This window comes from Varanus komodoensis, unplaced genomic scaffold (assembly GCF_004798865.1).
Source record: "Varanus komodoensis strain SLA01 unplaced genomic scaffold, ASM479886v1 scaffold47, whole genome shotgun sequence".
In the NCBI taxonomy this organism is placed as follows: Eukaryota; Metazoa; Chordata; class Lepidosauria; order Squamata; family Varanidae; genus Varanus; species Varanus komodoensis.
Window position 1 is genome coordinate 6422898 of NW_025336045.1, and position 25381 is coordinate 6448278.

General features: G+C 41.9%; 1 protein-coding gene across 1 annotated transcript in view; it reads right to left on the reverse strand.

Annotated features, from left to right (window-relative positions):
- Positions 1–23007, reverse strand: part of VSNL1 (visinin like 1) — an 89897-nt gene extending 66890 nt beyond the window's left edge. The window contains exon 1 of the mRNA XM_044445152.1: positions 22941–23007. The gene's annotated coding sequence lies outside the window, so the exon portion shown is untranslated. The remainder of the gene's footprint in view (positions 1–22940) is intronic.
- Between the last annotated feature and the right edge of the window lie 2374 nt (positions 23008–25381).

Consider the following 25381-nt stretch of genomic DNA (forward strand, 5'->3'; position numbering starts at 1 on the left):
CGATGCTTGAAGTGGAATGCTAAATTTGAGACAGTTATGTAACAGCTTCTGAGAAGTGAGAGTAAAATGTCGCAGCCTAAACAAAATGTAAGAAATAACCTAGGCCTGTCTGGTTTGCTGCTATTTCCTCTACTACTGTTAATATTTTTTTAATGATTGAGTGTTCAAAACACTTAATGTAGACCATCTCTGTAACCCTTACACAAAGAATAGGGAACCCTTGGCCCTCTATACATTATCCAGCCACTGGTCCATTACAGACTACAGCTCCTCTGCCCATTGATTAGGGTAGCTGGCATGGGAGTCCATCATCACCTATTGGCAGGCAGGCTCCCCACTCCTTTCTTACACCCTTGTTAGATCATACGTGTCCATTTTCCTCCTATTGGGGATGAGAGCAGAGAAAGCCTGCCTTGCTTAGGGTTAGGGGTAGATACCTCACTACACTAAAACTCTCCTCTCACTGAAGGCTCTGTAATTACTACCAGTTACACTGGCTACCAATTGAAGGCCGGGCCCAATTTAAGGTGCTGGTGATGACCTATAAAGCCCTAAACAGCCTGGGTCCTGGAAGCGCCTTCTTCTCTATGTGCCTTCCTGACCTTTGAGATCTGAGGCAGAGGCCCTGCTCCGGGAGCCCTCCTTGAAGGAGATTAGGAAGGAGAGTACCCGGAGGAGGGCCTTCTCTCTAGTGACACCCCAACTATGGAATACGCTCCCAGAGAGGTTTGCCTGGTGCCGATGTCATATTCTTTTCTGTGTTTGACAAAATCCTTTTTATTTTCCCATTATTTTAATGTTTAATTGATTTTAACTGGGGTTTTAGTATATTAATGGTAGGATGCTGTGGAGTTTGTTTTATTATAAGCCATCCTGAAGGGGACATGATAGAAAAGCTTTTAATAAATAAATATAATTTATTAAATAAATAACATAACATAACCTTGATATAGCTCGGCCATGCCTAACCTGGTTCCCCTGAGACATTTTGGACTACAGTCTCCAGCATTCCTGATTAGGGGCTGATGGGATTTGAAGTCCAACCTTCTTATTGTACATCCCCACCCCATACACTGCTGACTATTATCTTTGACAAGTGAAGAACAAGCCAAGACACAATGGCATCTGTCACTCAAAGTCTAATCAGACTTGTGACAACCATTTGTTTGACAATCTCTTGTGCTACAGGTACCACAGCACCTGAACATGTTAATCCAAGTAATTATTTGACTGCTTCAAAATATTCCTTACAAATAATTAAGGTCTAGCCTATATTTGATAAGACTCAAATCTGAATTGATCACTTAAGGATAATTTCTGAGTAACTGAGGACAGTGTCATGAATTGTTAGGGCCGAACAGGGCTTCCTTCAATGTGTACAGCCTTGAAATAAAGGTGAGAGTTCTCGTCAAATTGTGAGTAGATGTGTACCTGTTGATCTGTAACGAACAAAGCAACTCAGAGCTTTAATCAGATTTGTATGTTTTGTGTTTCTGTGCACTGACAGTTTGCACCTTCTATTTTCTCAAGAATAGCATTCCATATTCACCTAGAAAAGTGCTCGTATCAGCGTGGAAACAGAACACCGGAGTCTTTTACTGAAGATTTATTTAAACTTGTTCCTTTGATTTGCCTTTAGCAATGAGCCATGCTCACATTGACCTTGCATTTTCTCCTTTATTCAGTGTCTTACAAAGGAGAGTGCACTGTACTATTCAGAAAAATAGCTATGACAGGTAAGCAAGGACCATGAATAAAAAGAATGGAACTAGCTGGGTCTGTTTTTCTTGGCACCACTAATAACAACAACTAATCTACAGACAATAACACCACACAAACGTTTTGTTCTTGTACAAAAAGTCCATCATCCACCTTTTGAAACCAAACTGCAATAATAAGTAATTGTTTAACAATGAAACTAATTAATACAGGTTTGGAAAATGGATATACTATGTTTAGCTGTGAGATATTACCATAAATTTCATGTTTTTGTTCATGAATGTTGCTCCAGTAATTATTAGCATGACGTACATGTGGCTTTAAAAGTTGGAGATTGCAGGTCCCCCCTCCAAGGGGTTTATACTCCAGAAATAGACATAATGGAAACAACAGAGTGTGTTTGTTTGTGTTTCAGGTTAGGGAAGCTAACAGAAAGAGGACTAGATGTATCCTTTTTTATTCAGACCTCCTCTTGCCCTTTAGCTGTTTTCAGAACTCTCAAAGGGTGACAAAATTAGGCACCCTCTTCAACAGCCAAATAACGTCACCTTGTCTCATCATATCACCATCCCACCAAGCAGGAGCTCCCTGCCCTTACCTTTTACTATTTCCAGGGTCCTGTCCCATATTCTCTTTCTGTCTCCATAAATGGCCACATCGCCATGTATACGATCGATGCCTTCAGCCCTACTCTGTTGCTTGCCACTCATTGCCTCTACATAATTGTTGGTCTCTATGCATGCCATTTTTTCCTTTGTGAGTAAAAAAAAATCACGTGGATAGGAAGCTTACTTGATGTCCAGGGCCTAGAGCTAGTGCCACATGGAGTGTTGAGGGAGTAAAAACAGCACCATCCCATGGCTACCTGAAGAACAACTGGGACATCCTAAAGTCCCATGCTTGAAACTTCTCTGAACACCGTGTATGGTACCCAGTGTTAGTGCAACTTCGAGCAGACTCAGTGAAATGAATGGCTCTATTCCAAGTAGGCCTAACATGGGGTGCAATTCCACAGTGGCACCTCCCTTCCTCAAACCATTTTTTCCATCAGACCTTTTGCTTAACTCCTTAATTCTGTCAAACTTTATGTACGACTGAAACAAAGCCTAGGCAAGGGTCACTGCATTTCCTCATATTCCTCTCTTGTTACTGTTGCCTCTTCCATTCTTCCCCATCCCCTGACCTTCCTTTTTTTCAACAGGAAACCTGTGGAAACTACAGCAGAAGCCATAGAAACCAGTGTGGTTACAGTTCCGTTTCTAGATCTTTGTAACAATTATCTATTACAAGAATATTACAAAAGATGTTAAAGATGCATTGCAGATGGCCAGGGATGCTGCAATAACACAGTTAAAACATGGAAAGAATTCATAATTATACATTTCCTACATGGATGTCCAAGCCAGATAATACACACAGTTTAAATCTTCTTGAATTAATGGGACAGGATAAAGGAAAAGACAGCGGAATATCTTACTGAGGGCCCAGATATCCAGGCAGGGTATTGACCCTGGCTGCAACCTCAGGGGAAAAGAACTAATGCACTGTAGATCACGCTTGAGGATATTTATGGAAACTTATTTACCTGTTTCTCTGCACCTTTTGTCCAGATCTTGCAAAATTTGCTGCAGCCAACCAGGAATAGTGTTAGAGCGCAGCCAGCAACCTTCTGAACAGTCAGTTGCTGGCCCAAACCCTTCTTGGCACAGAAGGAGCGGGCTTGTGCAGTTAAACTAGGGCTCAGTATGAGAGGCAGGAATACTTATGCTTCCCTCCATTACATGTTATCTCAAGAACCGCCAATCCTAGAATCCTTGTGCCCAGGCAGGAGGGATGGACAGCTGGTGGGTCAGTGGGGTGCGTGTGTGCAGAGCACCATAACTAACTCAGGGAAAGAGCCAGCTCCAAAATATATGTGAATATTTTTCTTGTTTTCACACTCCCCTCTACCTGGCTATAAATACAAACAGGCAGCCAGACACCTGAGGATTTTAAAGGAAGGAAATTAAAAGGCCCTTAAAGGAAACTGGTCAATCCTTCAGTTTTTCAAAACAGATCACAGCTTTCTGCAGTCTGTCTTTGGCAGTGCATTAACTAGGGAAGTAGATGATCAAAAACAAAGCTAAATGATTTCAACACTTAGAGTATCTGTAATGATTACAAGGAAGAGGTGTCTTGTCTCTCCCCGCACTTGCACCCCCAAGAAGATGGCTGATGCTTGCCTTACCTATTAAGTGGACAACCTCAGCACAGTACTGGATATTTCCTTGACTGGTCTGTACTGGTCTGCCTGCCTTGATTATAAAAATCTGGAGTGTGGGAAAAAAGATCTTAAATTGACCAATTTTTCATATCCTCCTAATGTGCAAGGCACTTTCAGAACCAACTGAAGCACAAGTGGATGATAGATTAGCCCTGTTGGCTGAATAAATAATGTTTTTAATAGTAGCCACTATAAATATTGTGTCCTCTGCTTAGTAACCAAGAACACCACTCTGGTGTAATTTATAAATACATGACTATGTCAAATTTACATTAGGAGTAAATGGTAAACCAAATGCTGTTAATTCACATCAGAGTATAAATTTGCAGTACAGTGCCGTGCCAGCTAGTTACCGCCATTTCAACAAAAACGGCATCCACTTAGGCACTATGCCTGATGGTGTTGGGCAGCCATACATGGCCGAGTTCCAGTTATTAAGGAGAGCGAACAGGTGGTGGCCGTTCTTGGTTACATCAAGAAACAGCCTGTGAAAACCAAGTCAGAGCTCTTCTGCTACTCTAATATGCGTTGTCCTTCTCCTGCGCTGGAGAAGGAGATTTAGAACCAAAGGGTTCTTCATCAAGGCTGCACTAGAGAGCAGCTGGTTCGTTAAGGATGGGACACAGGGTAGCTGCTCTAAGCAGGAAGAGAGTGTGAGCGAAACGCATCTGTTTCTTTTCCTCCCTTCCATCTCAAGCATTTAATGCTAAAACAAAACAAACACTTCACAAAACAGAAATCGATCAAGGAAGGGGTATTAAAATCCCACGAGCAAGCACTGTGCGATGGTGAGTGCTGGTTACAGCAGTTTGGCAGCGAGCAGTCTCCGCATCAGGCATCCGCCTGGGTCCCTGCTCAGAACCCCTGCAGCCTTGCATGGAAATGTGGTGCTGCGTATCCTGCAAGCGTCATACATCACCCTCTGCCATGTTGGACAATCAGCAGGGGGTTTACGCTTTACTTTTCAATCTGGTCTTTACAGGACTGTTTACCTTTTAAAGCATATGACTGAAACTTTGCCTTGATACTTGATTGTGCGATGTAGTTGGTTTGGCTTTAACATTCTGGAACGGTAAACTTACTGGTATATACATTAATAAATGCAGGTTGCAATTCTCAAGCAATGTGATTTTTTCATTGAATTGGCAGGCCCATCAATTTGAACTATTTTATCAGTCCCTGAAAAGCGTTTGCATATCCAGTGAGACTTCAGACATTCTTTCTTGGAATGGTATCTTTTTATGCTGTATCACAAACTACTTGTGGAACTCTGAGTTGTCTTGCAGTCTGGAGGCCTCCCGTTGAAGAAACACAAGTTCAAAGATCCAAATGGTCACAAGGGATTAGTTCTACTATTCTCTGTAGTGTGACCAATGTTTTTATTATCCCCTTGCATTCATTACTTCTGCAGAATGGTCTTGCTGAAGCTGAAGATTTGTTTATTATGCAGTGCTTGATTAATTTTGGCTAGTAAGACCTTCCAGTGAAAGGTGCTCTAAGCCACCTTGCCAAAACTGGCATCCTCCAGATATTTTGGACTACAACTATCACCGTATCTGGCCATTACTCAAGCTTGCTGGCTAGAACTAATGGGAGCTGAAGTTCAAAATATCTGGAGTGCACCAAAATATCTGGAGGGTTGGAGAAAGGTGTTTTAATGGTAATTCAGGCAGTAGTTTTCTGCATTCCTCTTCCAATGTACAACCATGAGGAAGTCTCCTAGGGTTGATTTCTCTTGAAATACCCTGCAGAGGTAGAGTTCATCATGCATGCTAGTTTTGTACTTGTTCCAGTCAGTAATGTTAACTGGCAGGGACCACCATGAAAACGAAGTACCTTGGATGCAGGGTTCTGGAAAAGGAAAAAAACCTGCCTCAATTGTAACTACGCAAATGCGATAATTGCTGGTGACAGGTGCAGGGAGTATCTGTGTTTACAGCTAGAAAATTAGCTCACCCACAAACCTGACTGTATGAATGTGCTTTCTTGTTGTTTCATTTGTTTTGGTTAGGAAGATGTTGCCAACTGCTAGTCTCAAAAAAGAAAGAAAAGAAAGAAATCATTCTGAGAGGGGAAAGGAGTTCCTGAGGTTATATGTACCTCAAAATCCTCCTCGATGTTGCTGTGACTCTTATCACAATAGCTAAGTAAAGAAACAATTAGTTTCTTTACTTAGCTATTACTGCTATTAGTGCAACCCACAACCTAATTAAACTAACATACTGCATTAGAACTAAAGGCCCACTTGATATCATGGGAGAAAATTGGTTTAAATCCCAGTACTTCAATAGAACTGTTTATAAAGCCATATATTTTATGGTATGCAGAGGATGTCAGGAAGCATTTGGAAATCCTTTCATGGGCTGGAGGCTCCCTGTGGGAGGCCATAAGGATCACAACTTGTGACCCTTCACACCGTGCATTGCCAAATCAGACCTATTTTGTGGAATGCCAGGGGCTTGACAAGTCTTCAGGAGCATGACAAAAACTGGTTTCTTGGCCCTTCAGGGAACTACCTGTGTGGTTTTTGACTGACATTCAGCTTGGCCTGCAAGACTGTCTTTACTGCCTAAGCAAGAGACCACATGGAATGTTTCCAGGGCAGCAGCAACCACCCCCAGAAATTGTAATACCAGCTTATATTCTCTGCATAAGTGACGCAAGATGAGAGTTGCTTTCTCCTCTTAGGCTGTATGTCCCTGGTCAGAAAAATCATTTGCACAAGCTTTCATGTAAAGCCCATATTGGGCAAGTCACCACCCTTCAGCCTAACATACTGCATGAGATTGTTGTGGTGTGAATAAGATGGTGCTATGGAAGCTGCTCTGGGTTCCTCACAAAAAAGAAAAATGGTGGGATATAAATGCACTGCAATGAAGATGATGATAACCTCAACGTAAGAATTGGACCAATATGAGATACTCTTAAAAGCAAGAGGGAAGAAATAGATTATAAATCGCATTGCGTAAATACTGGAATTCCTTTAGCACAATCTACTGGCAAATACATGCATTAATACCACCTGCAAATCTTACAAGAAAATATGTTTATTTCCAAAACAACGATTGTCAAAAGCACAAGGACAACTTCTGAGATAGGCAAGGTAATTGTTGCAAGATTTGTGAGAACCTCTCTATGTAGGTATCTGCACCGAATAAAACAGCAGCATGCCACCACTTTCTGATTAATCCACAAAAAACAGGGTGGTCTTTGCATGTAATTCCTCCACTAAGCCGTGGTTTAGCATTATCAGAACAAGCAGTAGTGAAGAAGATACTGGAGGCTTTACTTCTATAATTTATTAATTAGACAGAGTTTAGTGTAATAGTCAAAACTGTGCTTAAACTTAAGCTTAGTAAAAGAGCCCAAGTCTATAAACCATGCAGAAAACCCTGAGCTGAAAAAGCAGGTTGCAGGTGATGAGGAAGATACTTATCTGCTTGAGATCTTAGACAGCCATTGCCAGTCAAGGTGGATATAATGAGCTAGATCAGACATAGGATATTCTCTTCACTGTGTGGCAGGCAAAACTTCTCAGCTGGTGATTGTACATAAGAGTATTTTCCTGCCTGGAGAAAGGACACTGCTTGGGAAGAAGCTGGAAGGGTGACTGGGAACTACCTCAGACTTGCATCCCGCCTGCAGCCTAGAAGGTCTCAGTCCCTGGGCTAGGCAGACACATAATTTACGCAGGTGAAAGCAAGTTCCCATAAGAAGTGCTTTATGTGAGTTGCCACTCAGATGAATTTTAATCGTTCCAGTAAAAATCCTTTATTGTTGTTTTATTTTAAGTGGAGCAGTTTTTCCACTTAAAAAGAAAAACTGCAATTGGGGCAGCAATCTAATTATTATCACCCTGTCCTTGTAACTTTGCTTTCTGAGAACCAGAAACACATTCCACTGAGGAAAATGGGAGCACACGCATATCGTGAAGTATCAGGGCTATGAGAGATATTACTTCTCATAACTGTTCTTGGGGAAATCACAGCTCTTGTTTTGACTTCTCCCTGAAGGAATCCAAGGCATAACAACAGATAAACCAGCATCATCATGCTACACCTGCTGTTCACAGATAAATGAAGAAAGCAAGCAAACTGCAAGCCAAAAGCACTTAAATAAATAAAAGTTTGTCACAGTGCACAGTTGGTGAAAATGACAGAGCACATCTAATTTAGGAATAGGAAGAATCTGCTGGAATATTTCCATGATGTTTTTGTTAAGTTTTATGCAAAGAAAATATGCTGGGATATTGACAGATACTACTATGAATTCATAAAGAAATAAAATTCTATTTTAAGGATTTGTTTGCCTTTCTTTTATGAGCGATTCTTCAAAACCTGCTATATTTATGAGTTTGCATTATGATAATTTATTATTTTTATTAGCTATGACTATTTAAACAGGAGGACCTCCTGAATATTGTACACTGTTTCTTATTGGGCTGGGCAGGGAGGGGATAATTCTCTGAAATCAGAAGTAGGGATTCTGTACTGCTCATTCCAGGTTCACGATTTTAGAAATCCTACCCCGCTTTCCCAAACCCACAATGTCCAGTAGATTCCACTGCCATACTGGAGATGCAGTAGAGATTTAAAGACTGGTGGAGTACATAAGACTGCAAAACTGATGAGAGGAAGAGAAAGATTTGTTGTACAAGCCTGACTTCTACTCAAACAAGATAGAATGTTATATGCACTTCCCCAGGATGGTATTTGTTGTTGTTGCTGTTATGTGCTGCCAAGTCATCTCCAACCTATAGCGACCCTGTGAACACCCTCCAGGATGTCCTGTTCTTGACAGCCCTGCTCAGCTCTTATAAACACAGTGCATTTAAGCCTGAGCAGGTTCACTCCTTGTAAGTTATATTTTGTAAATGGCCTCAAACTTGGCAGCTGAGACAGACAGACCATGTTCTGTATGCCCTGTCTTGGTCAACAGGTAAGCTCAGCATCTGCTGAAGCTTCCAATTCATGCTCATCAGCAACCTCATTTACAGAGCACAAGGGCATCAGTCCACTGGTTCTCAGGCACAGGTGGCCACATCAAGGGCATAATCTCCCCATGTCAGGTGTTCCCCGGCCACACCTGCGGCAAAGCTGAATGCATGAGCGTACCCAGGTTAGAAATCAGTGCTCTCATATTCAGAATAGGCAACACTACCTTCTCCAGAAGCCTCTGGTCATTCATCCGCAGCTGCCTTGCCTAGGCTCAGGGCCCAGCTCCTTCACTGCCCCATAGGAAGTGCTTCAGGAGAGAGGCAGGCCAGGAGGTCCTCCAAGCCGGCTCCAGCTGGGTGTCAGTGACCCTGCAACTCACTGAGTTTTCACTTCTATCTTGTACTGCATGTTAAATTTTTATAATGCATTTTGTGTTTTTAATTTACTGTGAACTGTCCTAAAAGTTTCAGCTATAAGGTGGTATAGAAATCTAATATAAATAGTGCCATCTTCCACCAGCAGCCGAGGAGTTGCTGTTCTTTAAAACTACTGAAAATTGTTTATTGTGATATTGTTATATGTTATTATATGTTATTTGTTACTTGAGAGCCAGTGTGGTATAGTGGTTAAGAACGTGGGACTCAGACTCAGGCAATTTGTATTCTAGTCCCTGCTCAGCCATAGAGCTCACTAGGTGGCTTTTAGCCAGTTACAGACTCTCAGCCAAGCCTACCTCACAGGGTTGTTGTTGTGAGTTTAAGATTAAGAGGAGGAGAATTATGTAAGCTGTGTTGAGCTCCTTGAAAGGAAAAAGGGGGGATATAAATTTAATAAACAACCACATAAGCTACCTTGATAGGATTTGAATTCTGAAAGGTGGCATATAAATAATTGTAATAAATTAGTATTTTTAAATTCTTTCAGGTACAGTCATCAGGACTGCAGCCTCTCCTCGAGTATAGACTGGGAGGCAATTCCAGCAACATCATTTCCGTACACTTTGTGAAATAGCCCCTTGTAGGTTATGGAGAGTGCCTTCTTCTCATGGTTTGCTTGAGAAACATTTGCCTAAGCATAGTGATGATGACATTCTCCACATTATCAGTTGATCTCACTCAACCATTTAAAATGTAATAATTTTCCATGAGCCTAAGTTTGTGTGCAGCATGGTGTGAGTGGGCTGCATTACTCATCTCGAGGTACATGGCAAAATTCCTCACACGTTATTTCCTTAAAATTCAGCCAGACAATCAAATGTCTCTTTTACGCAAGGGCCTCACTGGTACTGATACCTGCATGTTACACATATGCATCCACTGCTTAGTTTGCCTGCAACCTGCTGTCAGTCATATACATGCATGCTACTTACTGCATATAATGCAGCATTACCTTTTTTGACACATGGTGAGCATGTCTTTTGCCTCCTCTCAACTAGGTTCATACAGCATATCGCAGGTGGGTACCAGAGAAAAGAGATTCCCCTGCAGGAGCCCCCATGGCTGCAGAAGGCCCTCCGCTGGAGTTCGGCTTGAAGTCTTCCCTGCATACATTTAAATGCCACCTTAAGTCTTCCTCTTTCAGCAGGCATATTATCCCCCAAGTAGGATGCAGTAAGGGATGGTTTATTTGTTTATTGGTCAGGAATCCACACAGGTAGACTCAATCTGTATGGGTATTCAGGTATCAATAAGCCATATACTTGTAGAGCCTCCCCCCCACACACACACTTTTTGACACTTTCAAACTCCCACATTAAAAATGGAGCTATCAAAAGGAACTACCCTCATAAATAGGGTGGCTCGCAATTTTGCATATGCCTGAGGTGGCAGTATCTGAGGAACAGGAACAAGTACAAAAGTGCATGGCATGCAGAACATCAGACTTGGGGTCCCCAGGTGCCAACTTTCATCTCATTTTCCCTCAACTGCCAAATGTTTGGCAGTTTCCCAGGTTTTGTGCCACGTCCCTGCCCATTCTAAAAGGTTTGAATGCGCCTCCTAATTCTGAGTTACTGGCATAGGTGCTTTAAGCTAAACAATGCTTTCTCCCTCTTCCTGTGCCTCCTTTTGCCTTCAGCCTGCCCTCCCCTGGAATGGAGCCCCTAAGAGTGTCTCCAAAGTGGAATGTGGTTCTTGGCTTGTATACATGAGTTGTTCATTCCATGTTCTTTGGGTATTTTTAATACTCTTGATTAGGAATAGTTCTGTTACCCATTTTACTCAGGACTTAAGACTCATCTTTCACATGCTGCACTTGCTTGGGCAGCCATGAAAGATTTCAATAGGCCTAAATTTATATACTTTTCTACTAACATAATTTTAATAAACCATACGTTGGCCCAAGTGATTTCTCTGGCTTTTCATGGGCCCCTAAAGAAACTTCAGATTCTACCTATCACCCCATCATGTCTAATTGGTCCTTGGGGATGCTAGCTGCTTCAGATTAATCAATTGAATTAAAAGGGTATACTCCAAGAATTTTTGTTCAGTCAACCGGTAGTTTTAATCTTCCTTGAGAAAATTAACAACTTTCAAGTCTAATTCAGATCATTGCCTTTCTCATCTGCAACCTAGCAAGTTCCTCACAGCATCTGCAAATGTAACTACTAATCAAATGTTTGGATGAAATTAAGAAATGCAAAGCAAAGAGGGGTGGAGATACTGAACTGGGTTTTACCGTCCAACTATAAGAGGCAGATGACTGTCATGGAGTCTTGGAAAAGAGGTCAGCTTCACTTAGAGACCTCTAAGAAGATGACCCACATATATTTTAAGGAAGTGTGGAAAGTTATAAGACAAAGATATGTAGCTACTGCTACATTATAAAAACTGCTGTTTTGAAGAAAGGCTCAACAGGTTATGAACCCTTTTGTGTTGTGCATGTTGTGATATTAATCCAAAATGTATCTATTTCTTCAAGGACATCAAATGGCGGTGATGGTTCTCTCTCCTCCCCTGCCGATTTTATTCTCACATCATCCTGTGGGATATGGTAGGCTGAGAGTTAGTGACTTGCCCAAGGTCACTCAGTGGCTGAATGGAGATTGAATCAGCTCTCTCTGGTCCTCATCCAACACTCTAAGCACTACACTACTTTGTTCCCTTCTACAGTCCATTCTGAGTCCCTCTGCCCCAGAAAGTCATCTGTGTGTCAGGAAAACACAGGAAATATCAGCACATGCCTGCACGTACACAGCCCAATACTGTTTGTGTATGGATCCATGGACTGGAGCAGGAGTCCAACGCACATAAGAAAAGCACAGGCACTTCAAACACCCTGCTGCAGAAAGTAGTGAAGGGTGTGCAGAGGCTTAGAAATATCTTTTCCAGGGATTGTTCAGCTCAGAAATACTCCCCCCAAGCCACTTTTTACTCACTGGGGAGTTACTGGGTCAAATGTAATGTTCATACCTTGGGTCAAAGCAGACATTGCTTTAAATCTGAGTCTAGAAGCTACATCTTTTCTTTTCTTTTTTACTTAATTCTTATTTTAGAATATGTTCAGCAGGAATCTGGATCTGGAATCTCCCCTCACCCTTGATTTCTCACACTAGAGTCTAAATCCTGATGTAACTCCATAAATTGGCTCTATTTAGTGTAAGTATTAATGTCCTACCTGAAATGGGACAGAGTTTCACCAGCTACTTCTTCTATATGCTTCCCTGTTCTAGCCTTAAGAACTGGTAGTTTTAATCTTCCCTCAGAAACTCAAATCTAATTCAGATTATTGCCTTTCTCAGTTGCAGCCTATTTTCCCCAGACCTATCAAGGAAGAAAGTTGGCATTCACTCCTTCTGCTTTAGGAAGGAGTGCCAGGAGTTTCAGGTGGACACTTGTGCTTATACTGAAAGTGGGGCCAAGTTATGCTGTTACATCAAGAACAAAATATTGATGCCTCCTATTTCAGGTATTAATGAAACAGTCATTGGTCTTTCTAACTGTAAAATACAATTGTGTGCATGGTGGGCTAGAACAGCCATCAGTTGTGTGACCTTAAGTATCGTCAGCACTGTTGAGTCTGCTTGGAAAGCGTTTCTCTGACAGAAGCCTTTATTTTCAAGTCGTATTGGGAGCAAGCCTCAACAGATTGCAAAGCAACCCATGTTCTTAATTATGAGCTTTTATGAACAAGATGTTCTCATTTTAAATTAATTTGATTGGATAAAAAACTTCTTTAAATGAAAAGATATTCTCTCAAACCTCTTACTCAGAAGAGATATCCTTTTAGGTAAAATGGACACCATTTAATTCAAAGCTTTTCTGTAACACACACACACACATATAGAGAGAGAAAATGAATGAGCGAGCTAGGTGAATGTCATTAGAAATCTTCAGTGCCACTGATATGCTGTGATGGCAGAAAATTATGTCACAGAATATTGAAAGCAAAGCACAGATATAGATCCTTTACAGAATTTTGCTTAATAACTACTTGATTAAGTTTAATTAAAACAATACTTTGGGGACCAGCTGGCTGAATGACGGTTAATGAAACAGAAGTTAAGTACATTTTTATCAGAAAGAATAATCAAGCATTGAAACAAATTGCTAAGGAATGTCATTTGGGATCAAGGCAGACTTTGGAAATGTGTATTCTGAAAGGTATTTTATTACCATACGTTTAAAAAACTTGGTTAAAAAAAACTTCATTATTTTTCAGAGTTTCTACTGCTGCTTACCCCAGTTCTTTAATTTTCAGAATTCATTCTAAGAAGATTTTATGCTGTTCTGAATTTTATCTGAAATACCTTACATGAACATTATTTTTAATTTTTAAGAAATCTGATTTGCCATTAAGAAATTCTGTATAAAATGTCCTACGCACCATAGATATCACAGTTGTGAATACATTGACTTTGGTCAGATAATATATTATTTACATGTATATGCCAATACATAGTGTTTATTTTTTACCATTTGTCCAGTAATGTTTTGGCATTTCAGAAGTGTTAACTCCAGTTATCGTGTAGATTTTGTTGTGCAGTAATGCAACACTACCGCAGTTTTTCATCAAAGATCAGCTATCATTGTAAATATCTTACTTAACATTGTGGCATTCACCCTGGAGATGCTTCAATTGTGGAATGAAATTGTTTGAGTTGTGGTTAGAATACCACAATACATTTTATCATGTTTCTCCGACTCTTTATCACTGGAAAGGTGGATCCTATTTTCCTGGTTAAAATTACCAAGGGATAACTTATGTGGTGTCATATTGTCTCTTCCTTTACATCTTTTCATCTTCCCTGAAAACTCACAATTTCTGTTGAGCTTTTGGTTTAATCCCATAGTGCTCTTCTCTCATCTCACATTCTGTCTACCTTCCCTCTTCCTCTTTGCCTCCTGTCATTTGTTTATTGTTCTCTCTCATTTCCTTCCTCTGCTGTTTCTTCCTTTCTCTGAGTTTAGATGGTGAACTCCTTGGGACAAGGACCCTTTTTATTATGTTCCACAGTAACGCACAGCACACACTCCATGTATTATGTAAATTAATGAAACTCATTGTCAACTCCTCTAGAAGCAAGAGGCCCAACAGATGTCAGCTTTTCCTAGTACTGTGCAAACATTCCAGATGAGTGCATTCATTCTCCACTCGATCTGAAAAAAATGGATTGACTGTTGGATGGATATTATACCCTCTGATGGAGTCAACTGGGTGACTTTGGGCCAGTGACAGACTCTCAGCCCAAGCCACCTCACAGGATTGGTGTTGTGGGGATAAGTTCGAGAGCAGGAGGAGGAGAATAATGAAACCACTTTGAGTTTGTTGTTAGATTTATATCCTGCTTTTTTCTTATAAATAAAGTATTCAAAACCTAATATTAGTAATTGGCTCAATTTCCTATCCCATCATTGCTACTACTCAGAAACAGTAGCATAAACTTTGCACATCCAAAGGCATAATATTGGGAGTTATAATCAGAAATGATTCTGATTATGCTCTTTATGACTATACATAAAAGATTAGCTAGAGATGTCAGTCACAACTGTTAACTTAAATAAGAGAACTGTCAAGAGAAGAATTCACAATTCCAAATTATTAGTGTTGTAAACTAAGGATTTTTTAGTTTCTCATAAGGGGCTTTTACCTCTAATAAAACAAAGAAGTCATATTTGAATTGTAATGTCTATTATTTTAATTTAACGCAACTTATCTGCAGGCCTGCTTTACCAGAGGAAAAGCCATGCCATCAAATGGCTTATGACAGGAGTATAGGAGTTGAAACTAGGAACCACAAGAGCAACATGGCTGAACAAGAACAGTTCTTGTTCCAGTTAATATACCAAGTCCTCAGGGAACACTAATAAACCGGGAATGCTCACTCAGCATGCTAAGATAAGATGCATACTGTGTTAAATGTGCAAGTCCAGGCAACTCATGCTTCTTGAAGCCAAATCTCCAGCCCTGCTATTCATACTCAGTTCCATTCCAAACATTGAACTAGCCAGATGAAATAAGGGCCTTGGGTTTAATTTCAGGTGATCGGCATAGTTTTTGGTCACACTGTAGCATGACTGAAATAATTTGGAAATACTTTCTTTAGACCACACCATTTGCAAATTCAGCTGAGGGATGTGTGTGTGTGTGCAGGTGTGCCTGGGTATTGATTAAGTCAGCCCCCTACACACGTTAAATAAAATTAAAAATCAAATTCCTTGCCCAAAAATACCCAGTTACTTAGAAAGAATACAGATTAGACCTATTCTAGTCCAGTTTTCAAACTCCTCCCTTTATGATTCCCACAGCATGAAGTGATACAGGTGAGGGAAAGCTTTACTACTTGATTCTGCTTGTCAGTTGGCTAACAGTTTGTTTGCAATATATCTCCCTCAAACATTAAAACATAGTTCTTGTATTTGATACACCAATTCACAATCCAATTCTACACTGTATTGCTAATTATGGAATATGCTCCCCAGTGAGGTTTGCCTGGCGCCGAGCCTATACTCTTTTCGGCGCTAGGTTAAAACCTTTTTATTTAAGTGTTATTTTAAAAACGGTAGTATTTTTACCGTTTTACAGTCGCTTTTGTTTTGTGTGAATTTATTGTTCTCATTTTGATAATTTTATTGTTTTATCGATTGTTCTATTGTTCTATGGTTTTGCTTTTAATCATGTAAGCCATCCTGAGACGCGATAGTGAAGGACGGCATACAAATGTGTTAAATAAATAAATAATCCACGTGTGTGTGTGTGTGTGTGTGTGTGTGTGTGTGTGTGTGTGTGTAAAAGGAGCAATCATTATCATTCATATTGCATGAGGCTAACCAGTGAAATAACACTGCTGAGCTGTCCTGGGATATTGGAAGACATTGTAACTCCCTGGGGAATGACCTTTTCAACAGGAATTTCCAGTATCTCCGAGGGAAATGAAAAGACTGGTCCGGCCTATCTTGGAGAAAGTGTGAGAGGGAGACTGAGCTTGAAAAAAAGCAAGGAAGGTAGTGTCCCAGGGTATTAAAGAAATAGCAGCTCAAAGAAAGTGGCAGAATAAGCACTGGGCTGAAAAATGAAAGTGTTTGGAGAAAAAGACAGGTAGGTAAGACAGGAAAATGAGGGGAAGGGCAGCAGGTGAGATCTGAAGGCCCTCTGTATCCCTTCTAACTCTACTACTCTATGATTCTATGATGATATGGTAACTGTGATGAAAATTCAAAAGGCACAATCAACCCCCCCCCCCCCGAAAACTATTAGCAAGAAAGAGGAGAAAGAGACAAAGGTGCTATTCAGGATGGAAGGTGCCTGAAAGAAGCAGTGCCAAGTAGGGTGTGGACTGAAAATCAGGGTTCTGAGGAAGGATGGATGATAAGAGTCATGGAACCAAAAAATAAAAAGGAGTGGCCAATAAAGTGAGGCATGTCTTAACAACAGGAAGGACTATGTGCCATTGGCAAGAAAGACGTCAACATGGACTAGCGCTTTAGATGTTCAGCTGTTATGATCCAGAAAGCCAAGGATGCAATTTTATGAAAGGCTGTAATTCTACATTTCCAAATGCAAATTGTCCCAGTCTTCCATCAACATTAGGCACTGTGTGTGTGTCAAACTCATTCAAACTACAGAAAACAATTGGAAAATAGGAATAATCAAGGCTGCCTGATCTAGAAGGCAATTTGCAAGGATAAAGCTATGTCTTTCTAATGCAAAGACTAAGATACTGTAAGAATGGCTTCATGTATACCTTATGTGATAAATGCACTTACATGTATTTATATTGGCATCTCTGACATTTCCAGCTGAAACAATGAAATTACCCAACACTGCAACAGTCAAAATGCTGAATATCCTGGGAAACTGACGATGCTGTACTTGCTTTTCACATTAGAAAACTTCCCTAACAGCTCTTTAAGCAACCCATCATTGAACTGTACAGCTGATCAAACATTTCTTCAACAATCTGGTGTCTCATTTATGAAAACAGGTCGCTTCCACCACTGAACCTCAAATGGTAAGAAAATTGCTATTTTGCTATCAATAACTGTAAGCCACACTGATGCACATCACTCTTTAAAAAATTATAAACCACTTCTTTAGAAATCAAAGCATATTATACATCTGTATGTCTCACTTTATCATCTTTGTAAACTGTTACCTAAATATCTCACAACCTAATAGCTGCCCAGACAGCCTCCCAAATAATATTTTTCATCCATTTCCTCTTTTGCTTGAAGCATCAGGTAGGTCTTTTGTCAACATGGCCAATGCTATAACCTATTCTGATTTGCCTGGGAATATGTCTCACTGAGGAGCCTCTTTCTGACTAGGGTTCAACTACAAAAAATTAAAAGAGTTATTTCCTCTTTTTTATGCTCTTGCTAGAGACACTTAAAAATGCAATTGTTTACCAGATATACTAGCATTCAATACACCCTGTCAAAGGAGCTTTGCCCATGTTAAGATGGTACTGATTGTTATGTAAAACTTGGAGTCAGTCACAAATGGGAACTGTCTTTAGTATAAAACACAAGGACAACAAAGCCCATCTTCTCACCTTTTAGACTGCTGCTATTAAGACTTTATAACACACTGCACTGGTGCTATTTTCTCTCCTCATTCCTTGGTATAAAGAACAGACACTGCAGATCATAATAACCCTAGTCTAGTGAAGAAGAATTCCCACCCCACCCACCAAACCATGTGTCATGAAATGCTACTGCTTTGTCTAATGAAATCATCACAAAAAGTGTCATTATCCAACATCTTACTGAAAAGGCCAGAAGTGGTTCACCACTTGCTTTCTTCTAACTGACATCACAAGAAGTAGAGAATAATGCTCCTTCCACTCAAATAGGACTGGTTTCCCCTCACCTGCTCCCCATCCCCAAGACTGACAGATGGACCAAGGAGGAGGATTAAGTATATTTTCTTTGCTTTTTCATGTACAACAGCACAATTCTTGATAACTCCGTTGCTGCCTTAATGAGAAAATGCTGGAAGATGTGTTAATTCAGATAAGAGTGCATGGCCTGTATCCAGCACATAGATTATCACAAAGGGGAATGAGATACACACACATCACACACACACACACTGCAGAGGGAGTCAGTCCCTGAGTGTAGCAGCAGCAGTCAGATGCCGCTGAAAGGCAGCCTGGTGTGTTCACACACCACTGCTCTGCGGCGGCTGCCAAAAGAACAGAGAGCTGGCTCCTGCTGCTGTTCTCACTGCTGCTGCGGTGACCAAAGTCGACTCTGGTATTCCATACAGAAGGGACTGCCACCCTTCCCAGGATACAGATGCTAAGAAATTACTATGGGCTATTTCTATAAACCCCTGTAGAGGTTTTATTGCAAAAGGATGCTGGCTGCAGAGATGTTCACACCAGAAGTGAAAAAGTCAAAATGACACCTCCCACTTCTCCCCATGCACTTTAGATTGAAACTTGGCTTTTTAATAGAGAAATAAAATGAAAGAGTGGAAGGACTTGACTGCAATCTCCTGCCCAAAGTAGTCACTTTCTATAGCTTCATGATAAAAGCGGGGCTCCATGTCTAATGGAGAGATGAATGCAGGCAGTCTAAATGCCATTCTTCCTGCTTCCCACAAATTATCTCTTTCTGATGCTGAGAGCTCTAAGGCAAGATTTGATGGTAGACAGCTATGGTAGGACGAGAAGGCACCACAAGCAATCTTTATAAGCAAGGTCAACAGGGTCAACAGTGTAGAAAGTACTATGACCCACAGGGTTTGCAGCAGCTTTCAAGTGACACAAGTGCCAATTCTATTTATGCTTACCTGAGAGAAAGCCCCATTTTATCCAGAGGGAATTAATTCTGAAGAAATAGACATCGGATTGTGCTATTAATTAGAAAGTCAAATGTAACAGAATAGATCAGCATTTCCCAACCTGGTGCCCTCCAGGTGGTTTGGACTTCAACTTTCATCAGGCACAGCCAGCATAACCAGTGCCTGGAGTTGCAACCCAAAATACCTGGAGCTCACCAGGTTGAAGGAGCTGCCCTGAATTAAGCTCAGTCTTCAAGCTGCTACTGAATTATCTTCAACTGCAAGGGCAATGGCTGAAGTATTTCCTGTATTTCCCTTTATCTGCAAATTCTTCTCAGCCACCAAGAAATCATTATGCCAGAGAGCTGCACAAAGTGCCTGTCCATCTTCCTCCACCCCTTTAACTTCAGGTCAGGTCCCTCCTGCAGCTATCCCACTGCAGTTATGTAACGTTAGCGCTGTGCGTTTCCTGCCACCTTCTGTTCCTCAATCAGCTCATTTGGTGGGATGTCCTGGGATTAGAAGATCATTATCTCAGGCTCAGGAACCAAGGAGTTTATTGTCCACAGAAACCATGCACTGGGATTTGTAGAATGAGAACACCTACTGCATTCCAAACAAGCTTGGAGGAAAACACAGTGGGTGCAGGGTGGAGGGAGAAGAATGAATCCAGCTTAACGAAGGAGATGCTTCAGGTTTGCTAACTGTATCTAGCAGAATAAATAGTCAAAATAGGGGGAGCAGGAGCTCTGCCACTCAAGGTGTTGAAGAGTATAAAGTATCCACAAAAACAAGGCACTGTGCACAAAGCCAGGGCTGACTTAGCAAAAAAGAAGGGGGGCAGGTGAAGCAGGAAATTTGATACTGCCAGATAAGAAAAGCACAAGTATACGGCAGGTATTAAGAAAGGGCCATGAGTAAGGAATCTGTGTACATCTATGCATTACTTTGTAGTAAATCTTTGCATTACTATGTGTGAAGAGCAAACTATCCAAAAGGCATGGTGTGTTCATGCAGAGAATGTTTAAGATTAAAGGTAACTCTGTGAGGAGGAAAATACATGATGAACCCTGAAAATAGCCCAGTGAATACAGTAATTTGGAAAAGGATGTAAGGGAAGCATGAAGCATGTGCATGTGTGGGAGCTTTGCTGGTTTTGTCTTTGGCTTAGGTGCATGGGTATTTGGGAAAGAGCATTGGGGTCAGCTGTACTGAGGTTGACATTGGCATGATTGACTCAAAATCTAGTCCTTTGTTGGCTTAATTGAGCCTTGGATCTCCCTGCCCATTGGTCTTTCCACCAACATCCTTCACAGACAATTTTGCTGTATCCAAGGAGTCAGGATGAGTGCAGGCTTTCTCAGCATTCCACTTTTTCTTCACTAGCCCTATCTGCATATCACTATCCCTATGAATATTGCTCCAATATATCCTGTCTTGGTTTTGGATTTTCCGGGTCAGTAACAAATACAGCCATAAACCAAAGGTTTCATTTTGCATAGACAAAATGAACTTCCTTGCAAGTCACAGAGATCTGCGAAGCCTGATTTATTTAAAAACAACAACACAGAATTGTGTTGCCTTCCCCCACCCCCAGTCTTCCCAGGTTTGGCAGAGAAGTTGCAGCCACCTCATCAATGTACTTGCTCATAAGGGCTTGTTCCACAAAACTTTCTTTGTTTACCCTGTAATTAGGGCTGGCCCTTCCATCAGGCAGCAGCAGATGCTAAGGGGTGGGGAGCAAGCACAGCTGTGTGCACCACACAGCCTGCCCTGCACCAGCCAGCCACCCTCAGGTGTATTAGCCCAGCCTTCCCCAGCCTGGTGTCCTTCAGCTGTTTGGGACTGCAGCCCGCAATAACTCTGACCACGGGCCTCACTCACTGGGGTTGCTGCGAGTTGGCGTGCAAAACATCTGGAGAGCACCATGGCGAGAGAGGGCTGTGTTAAACGATACTGTTCCACTATTCGTACTCTTCGCCTCCGGCAGAAAAATGCCTTCGGTCAGCACTGCTTCAGCCGGGCACACGTCCCTAAACTATGAGCCGCGGAGCTGAGTCTAACCAAACATTCGCCTAAAAGTTCTATCTGAATCTGAGGGGAAGGCGCCTAGGACCGCAGTCTTAATCAGGTGTAACACTGCAGCGAACTGAGCTGGTGGGCTCTCCCCCCGCCTGCGCGCGCCATGCATACACACGCGCCTCACCGCGCATCTTGATTGGCTGAGCTATCGCTGAGTAGAACGCCTCGCTTTCCGCGCGAGTCCGTTTTCGGAGCTGCCTCAACCTGCTCCTCCTATTGTTTTGATCCTTTCCCTCAGGAGTAGGCTCGCGCCTCTCCTCTCTACCCCCTCTCCGCGGCTCCTGCATCTGGGTCGCACGTTACTTAGGCGTTTGGGGCGCCCCATTTCCCCACCTCTCTCTCTCTCACCCTCCCCGCCCCCCCCCCGGTTCTATTAGTATCCACCAAGCGGTTAACACAGCACGTCTGGAGTGTGTCATGGGAGAAAGAGCTCTGGCGCTCCCTCAGTCCCCTCGCATGCAGGGAAATAGCTGGCGTGAGCGTGCGCGCTCGCCCTCCCCCGCGCGCGCGCGCGCGCGCGCTCTCACAAACATTTTATACATATACAGAAAATACCATTCTCTGTGCCTTAAAATACTCTGCCGGCGCATCAGCCGCGTGCTCCGAGCAAAAGGAGCAAATCGATCACCCCGAGCCCCAAACACAGCGAGGAAGTAACCTCCCTAAGCAGTCTGCTTTTTGTTGTGGTGGCAGTTGTCGCTGTTCGGTGTAATCATAATGGGTTGAATGACCTTGCGGAAAACAATCTTTCATTGGATCCCTTTACAGTGGGAAACAAACGACCTTTTTTATGCTTCTAAAAAATTGTGCTTTGAAATGTCAAAGACTTCATCTCTCACCAGTTTAAAAAGAGAAGGGTGCGGGAGAGAAAGGTAGTCAAACGCAAATTTATTAGCCTCGAGATCAATACTCGGTTCTGATGTTCTCATTCAGCGTGGCGTGGTTTTGGTATTGTTGCTGTTTTAAAAGCCAGATCATTACAGTATACAGCTTCTCATCTTGAAACAGCTTTAGGGTAATTCTCTTAGTTCGGCAAAATAATCATCATCATAGCGGGAGCATACAAAAAGATAACAACAAATGTATCGCTCAACTTTAAGATGATTCTCAATACTCTAAAGTGAGATGGGAGCTGGTGGGGGGGGGGGTAGATAACCTAAGCATATTTGCTTTAAGCTTCTAAGTACCAACATATGGCACACAAGTCCGCTATCTAGCTACATCTCAATCACGCCCCTCTCTCCCAAAAGCTTCTGGCCGTGTTGGAGGGAGGGTAATCTCTGAAAACAGCGTAGAACTAGTCTGATATTCAATAGGCACCGTCTTCGTTTCACATTTGATGGTATCAAAAAGAGTCTAAACAGCAACTTTAACAGATCTGTAATATCTAGTGATTTGCGTTCGTATGAGAAAAGTCTTCTATTTATAGGTTCACACACATACACACTCGGCAATTATCCTTTATAGCTTTCTTCCTCTCCCCTTTCTGTATATTTTCCCCCCTAAATGAATAAATCATCTTCCTCCTGGTCACCACTTCCAAGATGTTTTCCTTTTCTACCTAGGTTCCTCCTAGCAAATAACAAGATGATGTGCATCGCCCGACAGAGCTTTATATTGATTTCGCCACTGCCTCGGTGCTTAAGTTGTGCAAAGGAAAACCCCGTTATTTCTGATTGGATTTACTATCCAAGAGTACAGGGATCACTTACAATTTCTGGTGAACGCTGTCCCTTAAAGCAAAGGCTGAAACTCAACGGTGCGGTAGTTGTTCTTCTTGTTGTTGCTTTAAACTGGTAACAACTGAGGTTTGCTAAAGAATCAGGAATGAATTGGTCCCTGCTTGTCTCTTCCTTCTCTGCCGTTTAAATCCCTTTTGGATCGCTTCTGCAAACCCAGCAGCAGCAACCGCAACACGTTCCTCCGCTTTGCTCTGCACTGCAGATCAGGAATCCCAAAGAAATTCAAGGTTCCCTTGCAGGATGGCGCTGCCGTGCGCAGGCGCTTGCCAGGGAAAAAACCCCCCAAAAGCAAAAAACAAAACAAAAAAATCTCTGGCCGGGGTAATGTAGAAATTGGCTACCCGTCGCATCCACGGCTTTGCTGTTACCGAGCATGCTCCTTTGGAACTGAGCAGGCGCAATAAGCCCAGCTGACGCCTTTGCCCGCACTAGGAAAAGGTTCCAACTCAAGAGCTTGCCCACGCAGATCACAGACGCTGGCAGCGAGCAAAGAAACAAAGCGGTGGACGGGGAGGCAGCTACTTGGGCAGAGTTGTTATGATAATGGAAGCTTCCTCGAAACTGCGAGTGTGGGTGTGATGCTTGATTTTCTATGAATAGCAGAATTAAGCCGGGTTAATGAGAAGGGCCGAGCGAGGAGAAGAATTAGGAGGAGGCATGAAGTAAAGGGGACATTCTAGAGATGCCGCATGAGACATCCGAGGAGCCCACATCACTGGGGTCGAATATAGGGGGACAAGCGCGCAGTGCCATTTCCCCATAGAGTGGAAGGCGGCTGGAAAGGGACTGCTGCTCGTGGAATATTCTTGCATGAAACGGTTTTTGCAGGGCTTAGTAGTGATGAACAACCTGCAAGACACGTTTGACCAAAAGGTGGTTTGGCACAAAAGGGATCTGTGCCTACACTATGGAAAGCAAAGGCCAGGTTTCCAATTGCTTGCTCCCAACCTGCTTTTCAGCATAGCTAAATTTAGATCTGTCCCTTAACACTACCACTATCTGAAATTATGAGATTAATTGTAAAGATATTAACTGTGTTGGGAGGGGAAGAGTAGAGTCAAAAGTACAGGAGACATTTTGGGGAAAGAGTCTTACCTCCCCACCCCCAGTATGTTGTGTGTGTATATCAGAGCATTTCCATAACGCTTCATTTTTAGAAACACGAAACATGCAGCTCCCAAGAAAAAATCAGATAAGATTCCATAAAGCCATTCAATAAAGCAATAAAATGATAAAATAACTCCATAAAATGACCAGGGATAGTTGGCAATGCTAACAATCAGGGAAACACCCAAGTAAAGAATGTGTCGCGTTCTGTCCCTTGCGTAAGCCACCCTTGCCAAATACGTCTGACACAGTAACACGGCACCCACCTGCTGTGGTTGGAACATGCAAAAAGGCAGCTGGCACATACCACAACCATTGATGGTAATACACCATGGTGGATTGTGGTGATCATGCAAACCTAGTCGTTATCTTGGGCTTGTCTCTATTTAATTATTTAATCATTTATTGGTGTTTGCCCTTTTACCTTTCCTTTCTGTGATAAGCATGTGCAAAGAGACAGTTCAAGGTACAGCACTATACATAATAACACAAAATACAATCATGATCATAAAAATGAAGAAAATCATAGCAATAATTTTATAAAACACAAGTGTACAGTTAAAAACATAGTAGTCCTTCAATAAAAAATACCTGCTTGTCTTAAGACCTGTTTTCAAAGCATGTAAACAAAGCTCCTATATAGTCTGTATCACTCGAGGGAAAAACACCTCCCTCTCATTGCCACCAATCTTATTTCTATCCACAAAAGGAGGACTACAGAAACAACACAGATCTTGGTAAGGTTCATGTACGTAGGAGGAGGTGATTAATGAGCTTCCCATGGGAACAAGGCCAGCTCAAATGCATCTTGCCAAATGCATTTCAGGATGTTCCCTTTCTTGTTGAGGACATTCCTCCTCCCCACTTTCAAATTAAAAAAAAATCAGGCTAACAAGTCAGAAGAATTTGTTGCCTGCTGTATTGGTCCTTGTCTGAATAGAAGCTTGCGGAGTTACCTTTACACTGAAAAGGCACCAACTAAACAAGGAATGCTTATATATAAGTATCATGTCCACATTCAGGGTGTGACAGTGTCCTAGTTTGGACACATGCACAGGCCTGCTGCTCTTTCCAACATGGCTTTCTGATCACAAGCACCCAATTCTGCTTTCAGCTAGATGCAGTTTGTCATTCTGTCTACCATGGTTTATCTCAACAAGGGATCAGACATTACAGTTTGACCATGGCTTATTCAGACCAATAGTTTAAACTGATCTCTGGCTAGTTGAAAATGGAAGTGGTGCATCTGATCTCACAGTTGCACCAGAGGAGGAGAGAAGAGAAGCATAAGGTTCATTTGCTAT